The 8,802-nt window shown below is 36.7% G+C and overlaps 1 pseudogene; it reads right to left on the reverse strand.

Annotated features, from left to right (window-relative positions):
- Positions 1 to 272: 272 nt before the first annotated feature.
- LOC143592098 (G-type lectin S-receptor-like serine/threonine-protein kinase CES101) lies at positions 273 to 8,469 on the reverse strand (annotated as a pseudogene).
- Between the last annotated feature and the right edge of the window lie 333 nt (positions 8,470 to 8,802).

An 8,802-nucleotide genomic window follows, 5' to 3' on the forward strand; every position in this document is an offset into this window, starting at 1 on the left:
TCACAGTGGACTGATTGAATGAGCATAAGATACGTACGTATGAGACATTTCTTACATATAACGTAATATTTCATTAGAAATGGAAAAAACAATGAACCTTAAACATGAAACGAGCCTTATACGTAAAAAAAAAGCATATAAAGGAAGATGATATTAAAATACTACCTTTGAAAAACAATGAATCTCAAAGATATCAACTAATTACGTTTCAAGGGATTAAACGTGAAATAGCTGATGATAACAAGTGATTTATTCTTGTTTCGATCTCGCTACTAAACCGAAAATGATTGTCCATTAGCGGATCCATTTCCCAGATTATCATCTCTTCTTGCTTCTGCCCCGCACCTCCCAATGAAGAATGCTGGTTCTTTTGGTTCTGATAGATGCATATTTTCATTTGTAAGCATAGACATAACTTCTGACATGGTTGGTCTATCTATAGCATGATCTTGAACACACAAGAGACCCACATGAATACATTTCATTACTTCACTGTGAGAACATGAATCCTTTAGTACTGGATCCATAAACTCAAAGCCTCTCCCTTCGTTCCATAGTTCCCATGCCTATATAGATTTCAACATTTTTGCCAATGTATAGCTGTAAGTGTTTTCTTACTAGACAAACAATCGTCGATTGAAGTCTCTATTTGAATAAAATAACGAAAGCTCACATGTCCTGGAAGGGTGAGAGGGTGCTCCGCATCATAGCTCCCATGATTCATCTTACTGCTTACAATCTCAAGCATCAAAACACCAAAGCTGAAGACATCTGTCTTGGTTGAAACTCGACCTCCAATCATATACTCGGGCGGCATATATCCACTGCATAACAAATCAAATCAAGAAATAGCATTTGGGAGGTTTTGAGGAACTCTTATTAATAAAAGACAATTTATGGGCTCACCGTGTTCCAACAACTCTACTTGTATTTGCTTCATGCTCATTGATCCCAAACAGCTTGGCCATCCCAAAATCTGATATTTTGGGATTCAAAGAGGCATCCAGCAAGATGTTGCTGGCTTTTAAGTCTCTATGGATTACCCTTAGCCTTGAAAACTTATGGAGATATAAAAGTCCTTGAGCTATACCTTCAATGATTAAAAGCGATCCTTCCATCGAAGTAATACTTTCTTCCTAGGATCTATATTATAACCAATCAAATATATCAGAATGAGAACCAAACACATTTATGAAACGTATGCACGTAGTGTGAATTGGATATTACCAAAGAGAAAGAAATCCAAGCTATTGTTAGGCATATACTCATATATGAGGATTTTTTCTTGCTTCTCAATGCAACACCCTAGAAGCCTGACAAGATTAACATGTTGCAGTTTGGCTATGAGTTTACTTTCGTTCATAAACTCCGTGATTCCTTGTCTGGAGCCTCTAGAAAGTCGCTTTACTGCAATCTCTTGTCCATCAACTAATCTTCCCTAAAAAATTCATTGCGGACATGCATGAGATTTACATAAAATTCTTCCAAATAGAATGGCACTGGATGTTTACCTTATAAACTGCTCCAAATCCCCCCTCTCCTAGCTTATTAGTGCTTGAGAAATTGTTTGTGGCAAACAAGATGCTTTTAAAGGGGAAATAATGCAACTCGTTATTCATATTCCTATGTGCTCCTTCATTTTTGTATAAGTGTTTCAGGTGATGCAATAAAAGTATCTGGATTTTCTTGGCTTTTCCTAATTTGTTAACAAAGAAAACTGGTGAAGTATACGTAGAATGTCAAACATTTCATGTAGATGTAAATTCTGACGATGTTAGAGCCGTCTAACAGACCCACTGGTTTAAATATGCAAACAGATGCATTAGACAAGGATTATAATCTTGTCGTTTGTTTTATTTGTATTCGTAGTGTTCTTATGTTTGTAACAAGATAATTTATGTATTATTGTACTTGGGTTAAACACAATCGATTAGCGGTTGTGGTAGTTGTATTTCTGAAAGTTGTATCGAGTAGATTGCTACTGTATTTGAGGTTACATAAAACCATTTTTGTATTTCAATAAATAAATGAGCTGGTGATCACAATTGGTTACCAGGTTCTTTCGATTAACATTTAATATTTAGAACCATACATTTGAAACATACACACTTTGTTTTTGTGAATCTGCTGCCACTCAACAAGATGTATCATAACAATTAACATAGAAATTTTATTCACTTTCAAGATAACCAACTTTACTTGACTAATTGTGTTTATTTTGTAGTACCATGTGAAACTTATATACCTTTAAGATGAAGCTTCTTGTATAAAAAATAGCATGATAAGACTAGAGCTAAAGATCCAACCCCAATGATCAACCAAAACCAGTTCTTCTTCTTTCTCTTTACTGAATATTGTACAAAAAAACAGAGAGAGAGAGAGAGAGAGAGAGATTTCAGGCTAAGTGGTAAGGATTTTAAGTTGGAATGCCTTTGTGGTTGTTCAAGTCTATCTAAAATGTTTTTTTTCTTCTCTATCTCCTATTAAATATCTATATTTTCTGTTTAATTTTCATTATTATTGTTGAGAGTGAATCTAAAACTAACGTAAAGGGGAAGCAAAAATAAACAGAGATGAACTTCTAGGATAAATTTTCAATTAACACTAAATGCTAAACCATTACAAGATGTGCCAATTTATGGAGATTATCTATGTAGTATAATTAAGAAGTTTGGTGTCATAAAAGATTTTTTTAAATATTTTATTAGTTTTGTTTTGTCTTTATGTAAACCATTTTGATCTTTAACCGATTATAATATCTTGGTGGGTTGGTTGGTTCTAAGTTTGTTAATGCACACTCTATGCAGGCTCAAGACACATATAAAGTAAAATTTGTTGATATTATATTTTGTTACATAGAGACTCCTCCTTTCTTTGAATATATTTTTTTGGTTTTTTTTTTATTTTTTTATTATTATATTTGTGTTTTTTGTTTAAATGTGTTAATATAAATATATGTTAATATAAATAAGAGTTTTTGTGCCGCAAGTACCCCATTAGGCCACTTGCCTAAAGACATTTTTCCGGACATCTTTATATTAATTATTATATTTGTGTTTTGTTTCAGAATCAGAATTAGAATTAGAGTAGGATTGAACTGGGGAGGAGAGGATAATTTGCCAATGAACATGAGTGAAGGCTTGTAAGAAGGATCCTGAGGAGTGACGTATAAAGAGCCTAAATCCGTTGTCCCTTGTAATTAATGTAGGATACCTTTAACGGTTGACCAATGGTTGTTTGTTGGAGCGTGCATGAATTAAACACTTGATTAACAGCAAAGAAAATATCTGGTCGAGAGAGAGTGGCATATTGCAAAGCTCCCACAGTTTAACGATACTTCACTAGATCTGGAAGTAGAGGACTGTCATCGATGGTTAGTACTTGAGAGGTACTCATGGAGAACTTACTGGTTTGCAATTATATACACCTGAACGATGAAGGACATCTAAAATGTATTTTCGTTGTGATAAAATAATATCCTTGTTATGATGAATCACCTCAATTCCCAAAAAAATAGTTGAGTTGGCCAACATATTTTATTGCAAAGATGGAACTCAGGCGATGAACATTACTACTTAACTCTATTGTTGTTGGTAATGATGATGTCGTCCACGTACAACGATAAAAACAAGTGTACAACTAGAGTTAAGTATCAACAGTGAGGGATCAGTTTTGGATCCACAAAAACCAAGTTGATAGAGAACTATCGACAAGCGGTTAAACCAGGCCCGTGGAGCTTGCTTAAGCCCTTAAGAGATTTGTGAAGGAGAAACATGTGATTAAGTTTGCTTGGATCAATGAAACTAGGTTGTTGTTCCTTCCAAGTCACAACCATGTAAAAAGGCATTTTGCACTTCTAGACCAGTTTCTTGGCACAACAAGAGACAAGAGTACCCGAATAGTGGTGGCTTTGATCACATGGCTGAACGTCTCATGGTAGTTAATGCCAGGTTGTTGAGTAAAGCCTTTGGCAGCGAGCTGTGCTTTATAGCGGGTAACTTTTCCCTGTGGATCCTCCTTTAACATATAAACCCACTTACAATCAATAATATTAGTATTGTTGATAGGTGGGACTAACGACCATGTTCCATTCTTATGAAGCACATCAAACTCTTCAGTCATGGCATGACGCCACTCTAGTGACTTGTTGGCAACAACAAAGGAAGTAGGTTCGATAGTAGGAGAAGAATGAGTAGTGGAGAAAGTAGAGGGATTATAGGGAATGATTTTTTTAGGGTTTTGTCAAAGGTGGGATGGCCGAGGCCAGGGGGCGGTGTAGGATTAGAATGTTGTGAGGGAGAGGAATATGTGTTTTGAGGACCAGAAGTATTTGATGGAGATGATGGTGGTGATTATGGTGGTGTAGGTGATGTGGAGGTAATAGGTATTTGTGTGGAAGGAAATGAACTAGCATGAGATGTAGGATTAGGTGGGTCGATTTGGGTAGGTTCATGACAAGGGTTTGGAACTGGTGAGGGGTAAATATAAATATACGGGGAAGTTGAAGGAGGTTGCGGTTGAGAAATAAGGGTTTGAAATGGGAAGACTTGTTGATTAAAACGGACATGTCTCACGATATATATCCGTTCGGTAATTGGATCTAAGCAACGATAACCATGATGAGTGGGACTATACTCAAGAAAAACACACGAGCAAAACTCCATTTTATGATAGTTATATGGTCGAATGTAGGGAAAGAATTGACACCCGAAGACACGAAGAAATGAATAATCTGGTTTGGGGTAGCCGATTAATGAGATAAATAGCAGTTTCAAAGGCAAAATGCCAAAATCGTTGTATAATATGAGAATGGGCAAGAAGAGCAAGCCCAGTTTCCACAACGTGATGATTACGCCGCTCAACAATTCCGGTTTGTTCACTAGTATAGGGACATGAGCGTCGATGAATAATTCCAAGTTTCGTGAAGAAGGGAGAAAGGTTACGAAACTCCCCTCCACAATCGGTTTGAAAACTTTTTAGTTTAGTGTTAAATTGCCATTCCACCATTGTTACAAAATGTGTAAATGTGGTGTATGTATCGGATTTTTGTACAAGGGGATAATACCACATATAACGGGAGTGATGATCAACACAAAACGAAAAAACCAATGCCTGCCAAAAGATACAGTAGGTGAGGGGCCCCAAACATCACAATATATTAAATCCAAAAAATTAGTACTTTAAAACTTAGAGTTATTCAAAGAAAGTTTGGAAGAATTTCCTAACTGACAAGGGAAGAACATAATTTTGTAGAAACTAGTAAAGAACAATGTGAAATAACATAATGAAAGACACATTCATGTGGATGTCCAAGACGTTGATGCCAGACAGTTGAGGAAGCTTTTGTGGCTGTGAAGACCTGCTTAGAATTGTTTTTAGTTGAGGAAGCTCGATGGAGTATAGACCATTTTCGCTTGGACCCATAAGAAGAATATTGTGTGAATGCTCGTCCTTCACAACAAAGAAAGAAACATGAAACTCAAAATAAAAATTATTATCAATAGATAATAGCTTCTTCTGAATTGCGGAACGTGAAGAATATCACAAAGATTAAATATTTTGTTGGGTGAAAAAAATTAAGATGAACTGATGTGAAGAATAGGTAAAGTCTTACTGCCACCAACTTGTAGGGACACTACCTTGGTAGACTTCAGAGTTGTCAAGGTTTGATAAGTCAGGAGTAGCATGGTTGTTAGCACTAGTTCGGGCAACCAGGTGGATCCTGTTGTTGAACCAGAATTTGATAGATTTGCAAAATTGGCTTGAGGTCTAAACCGAGTAGAAGTAGATTGGGTCGGGCATTTAGATGGTAGATGGCCAATACCACAACGGTTACAGTGGCCAAACACCAGATTCTGAGTTGATGTCCAAGCAAACTGCAGTAGATGGAGCTTGATTGTTATCATGGTTTCGGTTATTGTGATTACCACGGTTGCTTTGAGAATTACTCGGACGATTGTCTCTGTTGTTTGATGGCCGATCGGCATAAAACAACTATGGGTTCAGATTGGATGAAGTAGTAGGGTTTAACTGATAACCCAACTGTGATGTCAACTGTTGCAATTTATTTAGTTGTGGTTGGATGATATTAGGATTACCAGTAGTGGCAGCAAAGGCTTGTGGTGTTGGGACAAAAAGGTTAGTATTAGGTTTGTTAACCATGTAATCAGGGTCAGACAAGAGACCATGCAACTCGTTGAAGGTTATTGGTGGGTAACAGCCCACGAGAGTGGACTTTAAACTGATGTATTCATCTCGTAATCCAGAGATGGTGAGCATAACAAGGTCTTTATCCTTCATTGGTTCGCCAATATTGGCTAAAGCAGAAGCATTTTCCATAACATTGGTTAAATAAGTGATAGGGGTTTCATCACCCTTCATCATTATTCGGAACAATTGTGTTTTCAATGTATGTTCACGAGAGGTTGTGTGTGGTGCATATGCACGTTATCTCTAAAAGTCGTACCTTGAACATGTTGAGAGGATGCTTCAGAGATGGTGGATAGGATGATCATTCGGACATGAGCATCGTTGGCTATCCACTAGGAATAACTTGGGTTATCAGTAGTTGAAGATTCACCTGGTTTATCTGGTTGAATTGAAATCTTTGCTTCAAGGCAGGGTATGGTAACATCAACATAATCAAACAGATTATTGGTGATGAGAAAAGGCTCGATCATCGCCTTCCAATACCCATAGTTTGTTGGGCAGAGGGCGAAGGCGAATTTGAGAGTATTATGAATAGTTTTCTCTGTTGTTGTAAAGGCAGCAATTGCAGCCACGGCAGTTTCTTGGTTAGAAAAAAAAACAGAGGTAAGGGAAGATGGGGCTGTTGAGTTACCTTAGCTGTGATACCTTATTTGACCAATGAAAGGTTGTTGTTTATTGAATGAATTTATAGAGCAACATATTACCTTTGAACCCTCTACTATAATAAATACAAAATACATGGTTTAACATTAACTATCTCTAACGGCTGCCCAAATCCGGTGACCAAGTTATTAGGATAAGTTAGGTTATGTGGTTGTCTGAACTTTGAAATTCATGCTCTACACCTAATAAAGTAAAAGTAACATATAGTGCCAAGAATGATTTTTTCCCCTCAAGAAAAACAAATAAATGAAATCCAAGCATGTGCAAATAAGATTTTAATGCCGTTGCATTGTTGCTTGAATTTCTTCACATAATACTGCAGGTAATCTTATCACTATATTTGCAGCAAAAATGGTACAATAAAGAGTAATAAAATTCCTAACCTCGATCACGAAAGGTATAATATTCTTTGTCTCTTTCTATTTCTACAAGATTGTGTAACATTTGACCATACGTCTTGCAGCCTGTCCTGTTTTTGGTTGCATAAGAATAAGCAATGCAAGAACAATTGTTCCAGCATAATATCTTGCATTCATATAGAGTCAAGTTTTGGCTTTCATGATACTCATACTCATCCGCAAACACATTACTCATAGTTGGGAAGTGAAAGTCTAGCCCCATATAATAGATATAATTTTCCCAGCATTTTAACATTTCCAACTTGCTTCCAGCATAAACAGGACTACTTGTCAAGGCACAGAAGAGGCCTGTCGCAGGCATTGAATTTTCAAGGTCACCGGATTCAGACATCCTCAAAGCCGGAAATGTATCATATGATCTTGTTAAAAATGTGAAAGACTGCTCAGACTCGCTAGAAACATAATACAACCGGACATCTGTACCAAAAGACAGTTTATTTGTACTATTGAATTCGCCATTGAACCAAGGCCCACTCAGTTGATGGATATTTCCTCCCTTTAGGATGACCATCTGACCTGTGTAATTTGGATCTACTGCTAATGTAAACGATCCACGAACCGGCAGTGTTTCACTCTCCCAGGAAGTCAGTGACCATCTATGACCAGTCATGAGATTAATTCCAAGTTTCATACCAGGTAGAAGTGTGTCTGTTGGATGATCAAAGCTCTGCCATAAAATCCTCTTAACAGATCTGTCTTGATATAGTTCTAGAAGCACCAAATTTCCCGTATCCAAGAGTTTAGCACTTACGTTGCGTGGTACTAATGGATCAGGACTGAAGAGATCAAGAACAGTGCCCACGCTTGATAAAATGCTGAACTTTCCATGGCTATCTATGATGAGCTTGCCATATATATCCGGGATCGGACTGTTTCTGTTAGCTACCCAAACTGCCTTATTACGGTATATGTATGGATAACGATATTCTTTTTTGTTGTTGTTCTTGTAGAATATCCCTAAATAAGGGCTCACTATAGTGTCAAAGCTAAACAACTTCAAATTGAAGACCTTGTTTGATGATATCAATTCATCCCAGTCCTTGAGTTCTTGACCTTGTTGTAATGTATCTGTTTCTGAGTAGCAAGGTTTTCTAAGGAAAACAAAAACTAATATGAGGAAGAGAAATATGCTTCTATTTGCCATTGTTTCAGGATAGACAAAATGCCTAGTATGACTTATGAGGAGTGATATTAATGGAACGATATAGAAAATCTTGGCAACTTTCCTTGACTTACAGTATGTTTTACGTTGTACTTAGTCAACAATAATAGAAATATATATCCTTTTTCTTGATGATATGATCATAGGTCCTTGTTTTTCTATCCACCCACTCTTTACCAGCTTATTTTTTCTTGGTCTTCCTATTGGGGCCAACGCGTCGTTTAAATTTAACTAGTTGTGAGGACCCGCATGTTGAAATTTAACTAGTTATGAGTCCTATAAAAATGTATTCCAAGAACGTAAAAAGTAAGATTTACAAGCTATATTTGTAGCTCAAGGGTTAATATG

This window comes from Bidens hawaiensis, unplaced genomic scaffold (genome assembly GCF_021521415.1).
Source record: "Bidens hawaiensis isolate Kalapana, Puna unplaced genomic scaffold, B.hawaiensis_p1.1 tig00040522_1, whole genome shotgun sequence".
Lineage (NCBI taxonomy): Eukaryota > Viridiplantae > Streptophyta > Magnoliopsida > Asterales > Asteraceae > Bidens > Bidens hawaiensis.